The sequence below is a fragment of the Tursiops truncatus genome, chromosome 4, assembly GCF_011762595.2.
Source record: "Tursiops truncatus isolate mTurTru1 chromosome 4, mTurTru1.mat.Y, whole genome shotgun sequence".
Taxonomy (NCBI): Eukaryota; Metazoa; Chordata; class Mammalia; order Artiodactyla; family Delphinidae; genus Tursiops; species Tursiops truncatus.
Window position 1 is genome coordinate 69,279,856 of NC_047037.1, and position 12,690 is coordinate 69,292,545.

The following is a 12,690-nucleotide window of genomic DNA, read 5'->3' on the forward strand; positions in this document are numbered from 1 at the left end:
GATTTAATAGGGTAATTTATGTGTTTTCTTCTAATACTTTGAGCTGAAGAATTAATATCTTTGTCCAAGTGAAGTAGCTACCATGTGCTTGTAAATAATACAGATGCATTATTTAATTATATTACAAAATGTGTTTTAAAATAATAATTATTGTTTCAATAAAATTTAAACAATAAAATACCCAATTTGTGATAACTAAGTCATAATTTCTGCACATATTAGACTAAGCTGATAGATGTAGAAAACTTCAAAGAGTTAAGACAGGTACTCCAAAAGTTGTCAAAGGTTGCAAAGCAGAACAGTGCCAGGACTGTTTAAATGTGAGTGATCTTTAGCCCGAAGAAGACAGTTTTATAAAATAAGGGTAAGAAAAACATACATCATAAGGCATTGGGTTAAATATGTATCTTGAAATGAGAGTTGTTACCAGCTTGACAATGAGAGAGTGTATATGATCGCCCTCTGAAAACCTTCTTGTGTGTTTTGTTCGCATTCTATAGGATCAGTGTTAAGGTTCATTTGGGGTCAGGTCACTGATAGGGGGTAACTATAGCTTTTAAATGTTTTTAATCAGTTCCTTATTCTTTGTGGTAAAGGATTCTTATTATTTGTTTTGTTTTTAACTGATTAACCCAGGTGTAGCCTGGTTCCTATCCAAGTATTTGAGAAAATGCAAAACGTCTTTAAATATATATATATATATATATATATATATATATATATAGGCCATAGACCTCACTGAAGATCCAGTGAAACTGTCAGCAGCCTCCACAGAGGCATATCTTATGGTTGTGTTAAGAATACAAGTTTCACTGCTTAGAGTTCAAAGCAGAATGTCCATTCTGCTACTTACTCTTGAAGTAACTAAATCATAGCAACAACATGGAAATTAGAATTTTATCCACTTGTCAAAAAATATGTTCATGGTGTACGTGATCTAACACTTGCCAGAAGCTTGTGAGACCTCTAACATTTGTGAGAAAGTATGTAGGGAATAGGTTAACTCCATCTTCTTGCTTTGATAAAGTTTATCTGAGAATTAGGCCAAATCATCAGAAAGCAGTACTACATGGACTACTTACCTTTACCGACTTCTTAATTTATCTAGTATTATGCCCTTGGCTTTCGCAGACAAATACTGTATGATGCACCTATTTGACAAATACACAGTAGCTTTTGCAGTAGTAAAATCTAATGACATGTCTCTGTTATCACTTAAGTTCTTTAAAGTAAGGGGTACTAGATAAGTCAATGCCAGCAAAGTTTCCCACTACAGACAAACGCATATGGTGCTTCCCTTCTGTCAAAGAGAACTCAAGACTTCACCTGTTTCTTTGCTTCAGCTACCAGGAAATACTGAAATTAATATACCTCTTAAGGGATGAACCTATCCATTTCTCTGCTCCCTTAGTTTGTGTTCCATTTTTGTTTTTATCTCTCTTTTCCATACATCTTAACACAGAAGTCGTATTTGTCTAGAGGGCTTAAGTCAAAAGTCCTCACACTTGCAGCCAATGATGCTCCAAGTGGTACACAACCAATTCCTCTGATCACAGGAGTTTTGACCTGCTCCGTGTCCGACCTGAGCCGCTTCACCCCTCCTTAGGCAACCTGGTGGTCCCCCACTCCCGGGAGGTCACCATACAGATGCCGAACTTAGTGCAGACACCCGATTGGCACAGCACACTACAGCGCGGAGCTCATGGGATCAAGCGATCCTCCTGCCCTCAGCCTCCCAAGTAGCTGGGACTACCGGCACGTGCCACCACACCTGGCTCACAGCCAATCCCTCTGGGTGCCGAATGTATATCATTTTTGTCTACCATCAACGTATATGTAGTGAAAACCAGGAGTCACCTATACCTTAACACAGCACAGCACAGCACACTCCCAGTAATGATGGTGAACCCGCCTCCCCACTGCCATGAGCAGCGCTAATGCGAGGGGGCGGTGTTTGATGTGTTTTGGGAGAAAAGGTGCACAGCCATTGCAGGGGTGGCAGCACACCCTGAGTAAGAGCCTGTATAAAGGTCTTAGTGGGACTCAGCACACAGTGTACTCTCGCTGGCCATGAGCCTTTGGGGATCTATCTAGAGACCCCCCTGAAACCTTTTTAATGGTCAGTATCCTATCTTGCCAAGGATTAATCCTGTGAAACGTTTTTGACTTTCCTTTTAAATTTTGAAGGAAAGAACTGAAATCTAGAGCAAAGGAGCCAGTACGTCTTATGTTATGCATCCATTATCATGGGCAGTATTATTTCCATTTTTATAGATGAGAAAATAAGCTCAGAAAAGTTAAATAACCAAGGTCATTCCAGTGACTAGCAGAGTCTAAATTGGAAAACAAATCTGGTTACAAGCCTACGCACTTTCTAAAACGTGCTCTTTCTCAAATATACTTTTAGGAAAATGAATTTATTTATAAAATTATGAGTATATTAGGGCACTGATATACCTAGAAAGTGCAAGTTGAGCTAACTTTACAGAAATGCCCTAGGATGGTTTTCCCTAATTATATGAGACTTCTGTTGCACCACAAGAATAGAAACCCCTGCAGAGATGGTTTCCTACCGGGCCCTGGGGGACAAGGTGATACTGAGATTAAGGAGTTTCTAATCTCAGGTCTACCCCAGACCTTAGGAGTGAAAATGAATACTCTGCAATTTTCCCTTAACATGTTAATCATGTTAATTTTCCCATTTTACCTCTACAGATTCTCTGATCCTTTTTGAGTTAGCCCAACTGTTAAGATGCAGAATTATTTTTACCCCAGTTTTCAAAACCTTGATTGAATATTTTATTTTCCCCAATTTTGACTGCCTTTTGATTTCTAATAAATTTAGCACTTGAAAGGAAAGCTATTAACAGAAGCCTTTACAATCTCTAAGTTTATTTTCAGGAATATCATTTATATTCTTTATTTAATTTTCTTGCCCTGAGAGTTTCTAGTTTCCCAGGACCCTTAAGATAGGAATAGGTAATAAATACTTCCCTGCCAACATTCTCGTGAGTTCCTCTAGTGCAGTATCAGATCCCCCCTAGTATGAGTGCCTAGTTGAATATCCCTGCCCTCTGCTGCTTCTGCCATACCGAAGGCTCTCAGCAAGAGCACGAAGCCACGCCCATTTTCATACATTCAGATTTCTCTTTTTAAATATCTGAGACACTTACATTCTTACTAATTATACTAATTGCTAAATCAGGATCCTGAGACTGTGGGCCCATTCACGTCAAAAGCACTATGTTTTGTCACCGTAGCGGTGGACAGGGCATTAGGATCTCGTTCTCTGGGACAGGCGCCCGGGTTGGTGTGGTTCGCCAGCTGTGTACCCTATGATTGGCTGGGCTTTTGATGTGCAGATACTACAAGTTGGTCACCAACTTGTGTACAATGGGCCTGTTCTGGTTCATGTGAAAATCAACATCCTTTTTTTGTGTTCCCGGGTGACAGGATGCTACAATACTATTAGCATTTGCAAAGAGTGCGCTCTGTCCAAGGGTGTAACCACAGATCGTGTGCTGCTCAGTTTGTGTTTCTCTATTATGTGAGAGACACAAAGAAGCTGAAGGCTGGCAAAGGCCTGTCAGATCTTGTAATGTAGCGCTCGACCCCCAAACTCCACTTGGCCTCCGAGGGTCTCTTGTTCCCGGTCCCACCCCTTCCCCTGAATGGGCTCTGAGGTAGGTAAATGAATTCAGGGGCCTGGTAGGCGGGGGATTCCTTTCTGACCTCATTCCTGTACCATTTGTTTGTGGGCTTGTAGGGGGAGAGGAGGACATTTTGGAATCCTTTGTGTCAAATAATTTTTTTGCAGGTTGCGGAGTTAATGGTAACTTTGTCTGAAGCCACTGGAGCAGAAAGCCTCCACGGCCGAGGCGTGGCATGCTCACCCTCAAAACTACAAGATGAGAATGTGGAAATAAGGAAATTTCCATGGCAGATGGATACACGACACGTCTGCATGTTCAGCATCTGGTGGTGGGCAGCTTCCATCTTCCCGTATGAGACAGAGCACTTCTTCCTTTAAAAATAGCTTCCTCTTTCTGAGTTACCATGGCTTTTATACAGATGCCTATAGTTTGGATAATCTTTTGTGTTACCAGTTTTATATATATATATATATATATATACACTGAAACCTTTTTAAAACCTTCTACCACCTAGCTAACTGTACAGAGTATGGTGTGATTTCTAGAGGAGTTATATCATTTTTTTACCCTTGGACTTGTTTGCTTATCTAGAAAGTGAATTATAGTTTTAGAACAATGATAGCTCTTGTTTTGTTATAAAAAAAAAAGAAAGAAAGAAGAAGAAAAGAGACCCAGAGAGAAGAAGCAATTTGTTCAATTAGTGGTCGAGCTAGAACCCTTGCCTCCTGACTCCCAAGGGAAGTATTGCTTCTGTTCCATGAAGATTTAAATCAGGGGCCACAAATGTAATGCCTCAGTCATTTGTGTTTTTTCTGTTTTGTTTTGTTTTTTTTTGCGGTACGCGGGCCTCTCACTGTTGTGGCCTCTCCCGTTGCGGAGCACAGGCTCCGGACGCGCAGGCTCAGCGGCCATGGCTCACGGGCCCAGCCCCTCCGCGGCATGTGGGATCTTCCCAGACTGGGGCACGAACCCGTGTCCCCTGCATCGGCAGGCGGATTCTCAACCACTGCGCCACCAGGGAAGCCCATGCCTCAGTCATTTGTAAAAGAAGTTGGGGATCCGGATAATCATATGAAACCTCCTGCCTTTTAAATATTAGCAGCTGATTTTAAGAATCTTTTAAACAGTGTGTGAGTCGGACAGAAACATCTGTAACACACTGCCCACCCATGGGTCACCGTTTGAAACCTGATTTAAACGGTAACTTTCTGCTCACCTCTGGCCTCCATGGATTTGAGTGACAGTATTACTAGGGCTTCTGCAAATAATATGATTTCTGCTCATTCTTAGAGATGCATAGATTTTTAGCTTCATTTATATACCTAGAGCTCTAGCTTCACTAATGATGAGGCTGGACTGAAGGGAAAATTTTACCGTACGTAAACTCTGGCTCAGAGAGGCTGCCTGAAGTTCCGAGGCTGGCTTGTTGGCCAAGTCTTTCTGGGATTCCAGGAAGGTTTGAGTGCAGAGCCTGGAACAAAGGGCAGGTATTGGATGGGCTGGCCGTGTGCTAACAGCCTTTTCCCTCACCTCCTCAACTCTCCTGCCTTGGTGGTTCCTTTGCATGTTGTGAGCTGCTTGGCAAAACTGGGGGTATGTTCATAAAGGGAGAACTGGATGTCCTACTTCCGGCACATCGGGCAAGTCCTCGCTAAGGGAAAACCCCAATTGAATGAGATGCACGTACTTACATAAGTCTTTTGCTCTAAACATCAAAGTTTTTCAAGTTCTGAAGGTCACCCTGGTGAACCTCAGCCGGGGAAAATGGCACTTGTCATGCTAGTTTTTCATAGTTTAAGTGAATTCTGAGTATTCAGAGCACATTTATTTATTTTTTTAAAATTTATTTTTTTTGCGGTACGCAGGCCTCTCACTGCCGTGGCCTCTCCCGCCGCGGAGCACAGGCTCCAGACGCGCAGGCTCAGCGGCCATGACTCACGGGCCCAGCCGCTCCGCGGCATGTGGGATCCTCCCGGACCGGGGCACGAACCCACGTCCCCTGCATCGGCAGGCGGACCCTCAACCACTGCGCCACCAGGGAAGCCCCCAGAGCACATTTATTTTTAAGGTTTATTGAGGAGGAGGTAGCCCAGAATTTTGGTAATTATTTTGTATTTGTGGTGCAGCTTGAATAAAATAAGCTCACTAACTAAAGGGTGCTTTTTTCAAAAAGGAGAGTCTATTGTGTAGTGTGTGTGTGTGTTTATCCTGGATTTGTAACCAAGAATTCATCGCTGTTTCCAGAAAAAGAAATCTAGTTGGAGAAACTCTACCAGGAGGAAGGCCACTGCTGAGAAGGGCAAGGCCCTGACAAGCACACACATACAGGGTTTGAAACCTATGTGTTTATCTACAGGAGAGCAAAGGCAGAGCACAGGCCATGAAGCCAAAGGGCCATGCTTCTAATCATGCTCTGCGTTCATGTGATGAGTGACCTTATCAGAGCCCCTTCCTCTTCCAGGATGGTCCCAAAGTTCCTACCACTGATTAAACTTGGCATCTAAAGATGTTCTCCCAACACCGAGGAAAAGTGTCTCCTGGTCCAAGTAAGTCAAGCAGGACACTTTCCAGATTACATTCTCTTTTAAGTGAAAGGCATCATATTTGCCTCCAAACCGGGTACAAGGTGTTTCTCTCCTAAATCCTTCTAAATAATGATACCAACATTTATTGAGTGCTTATTATGTGTCAGGCACTGTTGTAAGCACTTAACCTGTGTGTTGGTTTCCACAACCCTGAGAGGTAGGTACCGGTATTTTCCCCTTTTACAGATGGGGGGAAAAAATGACATCTCTGAGTTGTTCAAGCTGTCAGTCTACTTAGCTTGCAAGTGGCAAAGCTGGGATTTCCACCCTGGCAATCTGTCCCCTCGTCGGTGCACTTAACCACTGCACGGTGCTGTAAACTGTTTCTCTACTGGAAATAGCCTGCATTGCTTATTAGTAGGAAGCCTGAGGAAGAATTTGCTGTCGGCAAAGGACGTCAGAGAAGTTTGAGAGGTTGTGACTTCAGAAGGCTGGCATCTGGGAGCTGTAGATAAGAGAGTTCCAGCCCCCTCGGGGATGTTTGCAGATAGAATATTTTTCTGTTTCTCGGGCTCAGTGCCACACCTCACCACACGCAAATCCCTGGGAACCAGGCAGCCCAGTCTTGGGTTGCTCCTGACTTCCAAGGAAACACCTCACACCCAGCAGCCCCTCCCTGCCAGAGGGAAGGGCAGGGGCTTAATATGCGCTGGAACAGGGGAGGACAAAGACCTGACACAAAGTAGGTTTTTAAAAAGACTATGGAGGAACTTTCCTGGTGGCGCCGCGTTAAGAATCCACCTGCCGATGCAGGGGACACAGGTTTGAGCCCTGATCCGGGAAGATCCCACATGCCACGGAGCAACTGAGCCCACGTGCCACAACTGCTGAGCCCGCGTGCTACAACTGCTGAGCCCGTGCGCCTAGAGCCCGTGTTCCCAACAAGAGAAGCCACCACAGTGAGAAGCCCATGCACGGCAATGAAGAGTAGCCCCCGCTTGTGACAACTAGAGAAAGCCTGCACGCAGCAATGAAGACCCAATGCAGCCAAAAAATAAATAAATAAATGAAAAAAAATTTTTTTTTAAATAGCTATGGATAGGCTGCCTGAGAGGGCACAGGGAGAGTTGTGTGAATTCTTATGTTCATGGTGGGCAGCAAAGGGACTGGCTCGCTGTGTCCTGCTAGCCCTGCCGCCAGGCCATGCTTTACCACGTGAGTATGAGGAAAGTTGGATCGTTGGCATCTTATTCCGTATGGTTGCTCACGTGAGCTACTTTGACATTTTTCAGTTTGAATGGGTTTTCCTTTGTCTTCATTTTATACCGCCACTTTACTGTTCTCTGGGTACTTCTGGAGAGAGTCATCTGGAAATAAAGCCAATGAACTTTTAAAATGTCCTTGAATCCCAGGATCTAGAAGTAAATTGGTATCTTCAGTAAACCCTGTATATCTGTAAAGCATGCACTCTCATTCTCAGCCAAGTGCCTTGGAAGAGAGATCACCCTGTACTCGATCTACAGCTCACTCCAAGCTCCAAGCTGGCATTTCCTCTGTCAGCTGGGCCTCCCTCCCCACGTCCTTGCTGCTCCCACCACTGCCCCTCGGCCAACCGCCCCTCTCGGAGGCCCCCAGTGACTTCCGTGCTGCTAATGTCCCCAAACGCTGCTCTACTTACTTTGCTTGGTCCATGAAGGCCATTTAATACTTTGTGACATGCGTTCTCTCTCTCTCTCAACTCGTACTTCTTTGACTTCTGTAATTTTGTGACCCCACTTTCTCCTGGTCTTCGTTCTTATCACACAATGGTTGCTGATCATCAGGACTGTGCACAGAGCTTCCCGAGTGCAGGCCTTTCCCGGAGCGCTCCCTCAGCACTCTCCTTTTCTGTCTCCTCTTCCTCCTGGCTGGTTGACCCCCAGCCACATTTGCTTGTGACTCTCAACTCTCCAGCTCCATCCTGTTCCTGTCCCCACACTCCAAACCCCAGCTCCAGCTCCCTACTTGCATGTGCCCTAGGTGTCTTACACCCAACCTGTCCGAAGTGCAGCCGCCCCTTTCTCCATTTTAAACCTCTCCCTTCTCCAGATCTCACTATTTTGGTGACAGGCACTGTAATAGCTACCAAGAAAGACACCTAGGAGTCTCCCTGTCCCTGATACAAGCACCAAACCCAGTCACCAATGTCTACAGTTTTGATCTTAGTATCTTCGGTGCTCATCCTCCTGTCTCTGCACACCTCAGATGGCCCCATGGCTCACCTCTCTTCCTGCCACATGCCTTCATTTTCATTTCTATCTTAAGCATCCCTTACACTCTTGCCAGAAAGAAGACTCTAAAATGCATGTGACCGTTTTTGATTAAAACTGTCTCCAGATAACTTGCAAATGAAGTTCAAACTCTTTAGCACATAGCCCATTTCTCTGATAGCAATTCCAACCATCCCCTCAGCCCACATCCACATCAAGAGCCACAGACCTTCCTGCACACACACTTGCTCTGATAACCTTCGTCCATCCATGGGGACCCTGATCCAGCACCACCTCCTCTGGGTAACTTTTGTGACCCCTCCCTTCCTTCCCGACTCCCACCTGGACTGGCTGCTTTTCCATTAGCGCCCCACGCATCTGCCTGTCCTAACACAGCATCGTGTCCTGGGACTGCCGCTTTACATACATTTCTTCACAAGAGTGAAAGGTCTTTAAGGGCAGACACTGGGTATCATAGATCTTATCCCTAACATCTAGCACAGCATCTGGCACATAACAAATATTGAAAAACTGTTCAAATGAGTGAACTGTTCACGTCTGTAAAACATACAGTATATAGACGTTGAGTTACATGTAAGGTAATGCTCACTGCTATATGTTTATTCAGGTTTATGTGTTTGTGAGCGTGTGAGTGTCATCTCTTTTTTCATTTGCTATCTGGGATAAATAATTAACTTTTCACTTCAACTGGCAAAAAATTGGCCCAGGATTTGCTGTGATTTGGAAGGTCCTTTGCAACTTTAGTCTTAATTTCCTTGTTGATAAAATAAAAGGGTTTGATTGGCTGTTCACTAAAGGTCCTTCTAATGCTGACATTTGTAAAAACTTTGATTCTATTTTTTTATAATTAATTTTTATTGGAGTATAGTTGATTTACAATGTTGTGTTAGTTTCTGCTGTACAGCAAAGTGAATCAGTTATACATATACATATATCCACTCTTTTTTAGATTCTTTTCCCATATAGATCATTACAGAGTATTGAGTTCCCTGTGCTATACAGTAGGTCCTTATTAGTTACCTATTTTATATATAGTACTGTGTATATGTCAATCCCAATCTCCCAATTTATCCCTCCTGCCCCCCCCTTGGTAACCGTAAGTGATTCTATTTTTATATAAAACTGCCTTTTCTAAATAAAACTGCCCTGAATTGGCATACAGCTTTCAGAGCTATTATCTCATTTAATGTTTAAAATATATCAGTATGGTAGATAAGATACTGTGATGAAATGAGCAGAATTCAGTTATTGGCTTATATTAAGCATTTATCTAACCTTAATGAAATAACTTGATTATAGCACTAAACTTCTGAAATATTTATCACATTATAAACACAGGATGCATTTCTGATTCCTTTAGCTCTCAGAGCTGTACTCAAAATATAGAACATTTTCAGAAAGAAATCCTTGCCTTTTCCTTTTTTGGCATCTGGAGTCTCTCCTAGAGTACCTGCCATCTTAGATGCCAAGTCTTCCTCTACACCAGCAATTAGTTGGTAAGGGTGGGACCCCGGGGGTACTCAAGACCCTGTCGGTACTCAACAAGGTCAAAATGATTTTATAATAACACTGATATTTTATTTTCACTATGTTGACATTCACTGGCTCTGCAAAAACAGCCATGGGTAATACTGCGTAGCATGAATCACGACAGTGGCACAACCTGTGCTGATGAGCGTTGTGTCATCTTTACCACCATGCGCTCACAGTTTAAAATAAACAAACAAACTAGTTTTACTTAAAGAATGGCTTGATGAAACAGTAAAAATTATTCATTTATTTTATTAATTCGTATTGCTATGATATTAATGTATTTTATCGATTTTTAGTTTTATTAAACCTCAGCCCTTAAGTACATGCTTTTTTAATAGTCTGACAAAGTAGGAGTGTCACATAAAACCCTTTGTAACCCGAAATATCACAGTCATCTTGATAAAAAGTACTCGTGCAATTATTTGATATATGACCTAAACTGTCATTTCTTTCAAGGAACACCACTTTGCTTAAAAGAATGACTAATCAACTATGGTAATTCAAACTGACTCATAAAGCAGACATTTTCTCAAAACTAAGAGTGAACCTGCCACTTTAAGGAAAACACCTCTGTTGTACTGGTTGCCAATGGTAAAACTGACACATTTAAGCAAAAATGAGAATTTGGAAAAACAAAATGAGCTTGACAACTTCTCAATATTTTTCTGATGAGATGGAAGATGGTATTCATGAATGTGATTTTGTTCATATTGTAAAAAGAAATGTGTCGGTTGGAAGATCTGCATAAGCAAGGAAACCAATATTTTCTGAACGGCTAGTGCATAATGGGTCCAGATCAGGCATGAGGAAAGGTCCTCTCCAAGCAGGAGATAGACCAAGGGATTTTATGTCATAGAGGATAAGTTTACTGACGTGTCAAGTGTTTGTGTAGCATCAAAGAAGCTGCACAATTACCTGGAAAGGCTATTCCATTCTTGTTTTTTCTCATCCCATTACTGCGTGAGACCAGGTTTTCTTCACCTCCTTAACCAAAACAACATATTGCAACAGATTGGATGCAGAAGCAGATAGAAGAATCCATCTATCTTCTATCAAGCCAGACACTAAAGAGAATTGCAGAAAAAAAATTTTTTTTAAAGCTACTCGTGGACTTCCCTGGTGGCACAGTGGTTGAGAGTCCACCTGCCAGTGCAGCAGACACGGGTTCGATCCCTGGTCCGGGAGGATCTCACATGCCACGGAGCAACTAAGCCCGTGTGCCACAGCTGCTGAGCCCGCGTGCCAAAACTACTGAAGCCCGCGTGCCTAGAGCCCGTGCTCTGCAACAAGAGAAGCCACCGCAATGAGAAGCCCACATGCAGCAATGAAGAACCAACACAGCCAAAAATAAATAAATTAAAAAAAAATAGCTACTCGTGTTACCACACTCTTTTGTTTTTCATAAGAAATGTATTTTATATTAACACGGAATCATTTTATTTTAAAAAAATTATTAATGAGTATTTTAAATATTTCTCAGTTTCAGTTTTGAATATATCAGTATCAACTATTATATCCAATAGTAAATATCAATCGACATAAACCCATGTCAACAAAAACTTTGGGGTGTACGATACTTTCTAAGAGATTAAAACTTTGAAAATCATTGCTTTGTACTATGAGGCTTAGCGACAGGATCAGAGCCTTTGTTTAAAATATCTGCCGCAATGCAATCCCCATGAGAATTATTTCTTAGTTTCTTAGCCTGAATTCAGGATATATTTTAAATACAAGGGTTAGATGGGAGTCTAGTGAATGTCAATTATCATTGCTGTGTGAGTTTTAAGTTCAACCATTTTAAAGCACAACTTAAGGAAACTGTTACATCAGAGATGATATTTTTAATGAAGTACCTAGTGTTTTTGTTTATTTGAGGACTCACCATTTCACCATTCCTGGGGGCCTTGGGCGGGGAGTCTCAGGCCTCAGATTCAAGGAGAACTGTGCTTCCCTTGAGAGACTGGTATGCTCTGACCTTCTATCCACCACTTTTCTCCCTTTTCTTTGGCTTCTAGGAAGCCGGAAGCTACATTCTCAGCTTAGCCTGAGCCTGGCTCACAAATGGAAACTTACATTTACACGTCTAAACCTATTTTACTCTGCCTTGATTTCATTCTGCCACTCCCCCTGCACTTATCTTTGATTTCTTCCTCTGAATTTTCATGGGTATTTCCAAAAGCTACCTCCAATCCTTTTGCCAAACAAGGTAAAGTGTAAACATATAAGTGCCTGCAACTACCAGTGATGCAGGAAGTTTGTTCTCCTCTGGGTACTGAACCCAGCTCCCTTCTAAGCACAGGTTGCGTGTCTGTAACTTCTTTGCTGTTATTTCCTTTATTTCATCTATAAAATAGGGGCGTGGATTCGCGATGGAAAGCAGCATAGCCAGGCCTTAGGAAAATCTGGAGAAGCCAGCTGGGCCCCAGAGGCTGTGGAGCGGAGAGGCAGAGGAATCTGCTTCTCTAATGAAAGGGCCCTTCTTTCCAGGGGATTATAAGAATATTCATGACCCTTGAGATCAGCAGGTGAGGCCCAGCCCTCCCCCACTCATCCTTTGGGCAAATAGTCCAAAAAGCTGAGGTTGCCTGGGTAAGAAAGGAACAGTGGGAGCTGGAAGATTTTCCCGCTTCTCTTGGCCCCCAGCCCCTGTATTTTCAGGGAAGGGGAGGGGGACTTGTCCTGAGGTGAAGCACGGACTGTGTCTTTCAT

The 12,690-nt window shown here is 42.9% G+C and overlaps 1 protein-coding gene across 1 annotated transcript in view; it reads left to right on the plus strand.

Moving 5' to 3' along the window:
- Nucleotides 1–11,322, plus strand: part of OPA1 (OPA1 mitochondrial dynamin like GTPase) — a 108,086-nt gene extending 96,764 nt beyond the window's left edge. The window contains exon 31 of the mRNA XM_073804036.1: nt 10,438–11,322. The gene's annotated coding sequence lies outside the window, so the exon portion shown is untranslated. The remainder of the gene's footprint in view (nt 1–10,437) is intronic.
- The last annotated feature ends 1,368 nt before the right edge of the window (nt 11,323–12,690 follow it).